The sequence below is a fragment of the Protobothrops mucrosquamatus genome, unplaced genomic scaffold (assembly GCF_001527695.2).
Source record: "Protobothrops mucrosquamatus isolate PMUCROS unplaced genomic scaffold, P.Mucros_1.0 scaffold23, whole genome shotgun sequence".
Lineage (NCBI taxonomy): Eukaryota > Metazoa > Chordata > Lepidosauria > Squamata > Viperidae > Protobothrops > Protobothrops mucrosquamatus.
The window spans coordinates 2,042,530-2,048,819 of NW_015386408.1; the positions used below are offsets into that span (position 1 = coordinate 2,042,530).

The 6,290-nt window shown below is 36.9% G+C and overlaps 1 protein-coding gene across 1 annotated transcript in view; it reads right to left on the bottom strand.

Moving 5' to 3' along the window:
* BMP6 (bone morphogenetic protein 6) overlaps positions 1–6,290 on the bottom strand; it is an 80,345-nt gene that overhangs the window by 11,748 nt on the left and 62,307 nt on the right. The window lies entirely within an intron of this gene.

Genomic DNA, 6,290 nt, shown 5'->3' on the forward strand with positions numbered 1-6,290 from the left:
ATTTTTACCTGTCACAGGTGTGACATCTATATAATAGTAGGTATATAAAAATACGCGCGTATTCGAATGCAACGTTGTGTCAAAATTTCAAAGCAATCGGTGAAGAACTTTCGGAGATTTAAGATTTTGAACAAACGAACATTTACATTTTTATTTATATAGAAGATAGATTACAGCAATGAAAATCTAGAGGGATTGTTAATATCTTAATAGGATTTAAATTACTAATGTGTAAATAATGTATCTACCGCACTAAAAAAAAAACCCCTACGTACTCTGTTCGTTTTAATGCAGATTTCCTCAATTTATCAATTTTGAACTAATACCAAAATGAGCCATTAATTTTCATGTCTTTAAACTGGCCATATACTTTTTTTTCAGGTATTTTCTAAATCATTTTTTTTTCTTTTTACAACCCTGTAATCCTTTTTAACGGGATGGAATCAGGTCGACTGAGTGGAGCTGAGCGTTTACTGGCTGGATACCCTTCCTGATGCCTATGTGGCATTTGCAGCAGATATTTTTTCTCTTTGCACCCTGATAGAGAAACATCTGTCGCTACCTAATTTTGAAAACTCTCAACCTTTCAAGTAGGAGGCGAGCATCTTCACCTCTAGACCACTGTGCATCTCCTAGGCTAGTGTGCTGCTCTTTAACCAATTAATGTGTTCATTTTACAGTAAAAAAAGGTACATATCAAGTATCCTTGCAAATACATTTTTATATTAAGATTGATTGCAAAAAGAAAAAAGTAATATAGTACAAAATGGTTAGAAAAATGTATATGGGGTAAGAGAGAGGAATAGAGAAAGAGAAACAGGGTTACCAGGCATTCCAATTTGACTGGGATTGTCCCAGATTTACATTCCAATCTGGATGTTGCACTTAGGTTTATTTTTTAAAAATATGGAAAATAGGGCTGTACAGTTTCCCCAGCAAAGGTAGGATGAGATTTAGCCATTAGCACAATAAGAAAGTTTAAATGGTAGAATATTTGAAGTTCAGGATTGATCTGTAATATCATCTGCATTGGTGATATTACCTAGTTTGATAATGAAACATCTGCAAGAAAACCACCAAGTTGAGAGAGGATCAAGGACTCCAAAATTTGACCTCTTCATAAGCAATTTATTTTATAAAATAAAAAAGAAAAAGAATAAAAAAAGAAAATAAATAAAAATGCAAAATGGACAAATCTGTTATTCTCTTGATCTGGAGTTCTCTTAAGCTTCACACTAGCATTTCAGTGGTATGTATCCAAACTATGTTCCATGAATAAAGTCTCTGAATTTGGTAAACTCCTGGTAAAACTTCAATATAAGGCAGCATTAATAATGCTCACTTCTCCTATTCTCTCTATTAAATGGGCTGGATTAAGAAAGTAACTGGCCTGAAATTCCTTAGCTGGCTTCCATGTTATAAGGGAAGACAAGAACTCATGCCTTCCCAGTTTTTAGTCCAGCACCTTAACCACTACATCAAATGGGCACTCACTGTTTATTAGCAGTTGAGTCTGTAACAAAAGTCAAAATGATAATGCATCATAATGTCATTGTGCAAATGACACAAATCAATGATACCACAATATAGTGAATTATTTGCCTGGTGATGTTATGATACACATTATCTTTTCCCTATACCCTGCAGCCTTCCTGGAGGCATCTATGCTTTTTTAATAGAAAACAGCAACTTTATAAATGGTTTGGACTGAAGTAAGCATAGCCACTTTCTGCTATTCATTAAAGTAGCATCACCTTTTAGGATTCCATGTGAACCAGAAAAAGATCTGGCTGCTTTTAAGGAATTAGCCTTTTTTGGGGGGGGGACTCACATTGAACCCTGAAAAGGACATTGTTTAATAGTAGAGAGGTTCTATGCTCATATAAGATTCAAAATACTTTTTCACAAAACATTTTCTACGAGTGCATAGCCTATTACTTTTGTTTTCATTGTATCATTGTATTGATTGTGACTGTAAATTACTTTAACATGCACTTACATAGAGACAATTTTTAAGAAACATATTACATTTATATTCTTTCTTGTAGGAGCAAAAAAATGGCTTCATTTCCCCATATTTAATTCTCACTCTATGGGGTGGAGCAGAATGAAAGTCACCACTATGTTTCCAGATTTATTGGGATTTGATTGGTTTTCTTCAGTCTTGCCATTTGAACTACTGTAATATCCACTCTTAAAACATCCGTCAAATACAGTCTTCAGCTAGCCAGGAAGTTAAGGGGTTCTATAGTTTACTTTTTTTTGCCCTCCAAGATGGTGTGTGTGTGTGTGTGTGTGTGTGTGTGTGCATGTCTATAAACACAATTTTTACTGCAGCAAACCTCTGTAAGAGTAAATAAGGTCAGCAAACAGATGATCTAGAAAAAACAGCGCCCAGTCTACCTAAGCAAGATAGATGTGCTGCTAACACAGAAATCATTTATTTCTGGAATTTCCATCCCACATTTCTAGACCACAAGGCTCTCAAGAAAGGAAAAATTAGCTCTAGGTTTGAAAGAAGAGTGTTCATTTGCTTTTTTATAAATATCAACCCTACTTACTATTTTTAACCAATATATCCTGACTTTATATTTACAGCATTCATGAGACAAGTACTTTGCAACTGATTACAGTATTTCCAACACAATCTGAAATTTCTTTTTCTAAAATTCTATTTAGGGCTGTTGGAAAGAATCCTGAAGCTTTTTTTATTTTTCTAGCACTGACTGTGTAATAACATTTTATGTAATTAGTAAAAGAGTTGGTTTTGCTGGTTTAATAAGTACACTGTGAGACAAAAATAATTTTCCTCCTTCTCACAGATATACGTCACATCAAGTAATAAAAAAGCTTTAGGTATACTCTCAAAAAACCTTTTTTCTTACAGTTACTATCCAACTCTTTAGTTGTTTTTTTCCAACTAGTCAGATATATTTCTTTAAATTCAGGTTGAATAAACAGACCTTTTTTCCCCAATCTGTTGAGTTTCAAACAGAGGCCTTCTTATTTTAATTACCTTTTAAGAACTGCAGGTTTTGGCCTGTCTTCAAAGGTCACTGTTACCCAGGTGCTTAACAGGACCATTACACATCAACGCCAATTTATGGAGCTATTAATTATCCTTACTCAATAAAACTTTCCTCATGCTCAACTTTTTTTGGATGTTTACTATTCTTCAATGACACATTGACATAACAGTCTAGACTCTGCATATTGGTAACCTCAGGCTTCTTTAAAAAAAAAACAACCTGAAGCTGTGACAGTTATATATGTATGTGTCTTTCCTTATGTGGTTAAATTTGATGAGTTGATTAATTCTGTAGATAGTTTGCTTCGTACGTCACTGATATTTTCACCTCAATCCAATGCCATTTTATGAGTAACCTTTCATTTCAAGCAGGGTGATTAAGTGAAATGAAACTATCCTCAAATAATACATTTTCAGAAGTAGGACATTTACTTCCATCTTCCACTTCTGAGCTATTTCTGAGTTAGGATCACAAGAAACTGCCTTCTTGAGCTGTACAGTGATTCAGATCAAAGGAACACAAACAGTATCTGTCTGTAACTTGTGAAAGCAACTGTGTCTTTTTCGGAGATTGCGTGGCTTCCCTTTGCAGCTGCTGTTTCCTATGAGTTAACTGAAATGCTCAAGATTAATATTAGTAATAAAATTGGTGGATAGTATAACTTTTTGAGTTTTGCATATAGATGCAAACCATGAAAGTACAGTTTGCAAATGTCTTTTAACACGTTTAATTATTTGAAAAGCATAGTTAAGCATTGGTGCAACATACAATGAAACAAACTAAATAAATGCATCTCTCTTTCAATTCTTTTAAGGAAATTACATATTTTCTAAGTAGTGAATCTTACCAGCAAACTGCATCACCATATTCTAGACTTAAAATTGAACCCATTGGGGAAGCTGGATTTGCTTAACCATCACATGATTCACTTAATGACTGTGGTGATTCACTTAACAACTGCCATAAGAAATTCTGGTTCTAATTGTGGTCATAAGTTGAGGACTACTTCTACAGTCAGGATAGATCTAATCTAATATTTACAATAGCAATAATACAGAAGTATTGGTGCTGAAAGTCCCTCGCAGTACATTCTCTCTTACATTATTATAACAAACCTGGGTGGGATTTAGAGTGGAGTCCATTCTACCTAGAAGATACTTCAATGACAATAATTATTCATGACATAATTTCTGTTCAGTGGACACATGGCAATAACTGCTGGGCTTGCGTACAATATAAGTGTGAGCAACAAAAGCAATGTATAATATTTTGAATGTAGGAAAAATATAAGCTATCTGAACAGAGATGTGTTTGCTGTCTTCTAGAGCAAAATTCTGGGTTTCAAAAGCTGCTCCCATTTCTGTTTGTTTTCTTTTCCATGTTCCTTAATGGAACACAAGGCTCTGCATAAACAAGACTGTATACACAATAAACTGAAGGGCTACCCAGTCAACTGACTCATTCTAAACCGAAACATTTTTCCTCGTGGAGGCAACTCTCCTCCTTATAACCTCCCAAGATACCTTCCATTTGTTTGTCCTCATCTTATTCTTTTTCCTTCACTTTGTTTTTCCCTTTTCATTCCCTTTTTCTTACATGCTACCCTTGGGAGAGACACAATCATAATTGCCATACTAAGCCAAGCTTGACACTTCTGCCTAGTTATGGTTTGTGATTACAGCTGCCTTTATAACTGATAAGGTATTTGAACATGGTGATTTTGTGCCCTTCATTTGTAACAGAAAAGTGGACTTGAGAGTACTTTCGGACTTGCTAGATTGATGGCAGCCTTGACAGGCACACTCTACCTTGCTCTATCTTTATTTTAAGGTTACATTAATAGAAACTTGCAAGTCTGAAAGTACATTTCTCCCCCCCTCACAGTTACAGTCCAAAAACTGGGGGGGGGTCCCCTCCGAGGGATTTGCCATATTCCCATTTCTTCTGCAGTTTCAGCTGCAATGACCATTCCCTAGTCTGCATCTCTCCCTCCAATCTCCCAAACCATTTCCCACACATCATTACACATAAACATTCAACTACCCCCCTCCATTCCACCCTACCAGGTCCCCACAGGTCTTAGGCCTCCTCCCCACTCCTCCAGGTCTTCCCAGGACTTGAGTCTCCTCTTCACCACCCATTGAGCACTTATCCTTTGAAGATCTCCAGAGTTCCAAACTGTACACTGGGGAAAGAGGGCAAGCCATTCAGTCCCTAAGTATGCCTGGCCGCACAGCTGGGTCTTAAAGGTGTCTGCCACTTTCAGAGCAGCCATAGTTCCTTGCAGCTGCACCAAAATGGCAGCTGCTTTTGTGATACAGCTATGCAGTCCATAATGAGCGATCCATTCTGCTTTCCTACCACAGTTTTTGCAGCACAGTGGAAAACTCCAGAGTAGGAATCAGGCCCAAGGCCTGCAGGGTCCTTCTGGGGAGAAAGAAGGCCTGTGGGGCCCTAGTGGTGGTGGAAAAGGACTATAGGGACCCGGTGGTGGTGGGAAAGCAGGCTCAAAGACTGTGGAGACCCCAAGGGCAGGAGGTGGAGTATAGGGTGTCTTAGGGGGTGGAAGAAGCCTTGGGAGGTCTGGGACAGATGGGCCTAGGTCTACGCTAGGCCTCCCCTACCATGTGCTCTGCTTAATAACCCTGTGGTTGTTTAAATGACTTTATCAGGGAGAGCGGGGGGGTGAGGGTCATTAAGTGAAGCAATCTCACTTAATGACTATCACAAAATACAACCATAATGGACATTACGGTCATAGATCCCAGTCTATCTGCATTTCAAAAACAACACATGTCTCTTTAGTTATATGATAGCCCTACTTTTTTTTTTTTTTTTACAGTTTTTCAGTTTAAATTAAGTGAAGGGCGAAGCCAACAAATAGAATAAAAGTATTTCTAATTAAACTTGTAAAAAAGAAACATGGAACATATTATCATTTATGGTGGACATGCCCAGTTGCAAAAAAATACTGGACTAAAATAAGAAGATGGATCGAAGAAATAATAGACCAACCCGTAGACTGGAAACCAAAGATCTTTTTGCTGGGTATTTTAAACAGAAAATATAGTAAAGAAATACGGTACTTAATTTTACATATAACAACGGCAGCAAGAATAGCATACGCACAGTTCTGGAAAAATGAGAATATACCATCAGAGGAAGAAGTGATAAGAAAAATCCTGGACTGTGCTGAGATGGACAAATTAACAAAAGAGATAAAAGAAAAGGAAGACACAGAGTATTATCTAACATGGAACA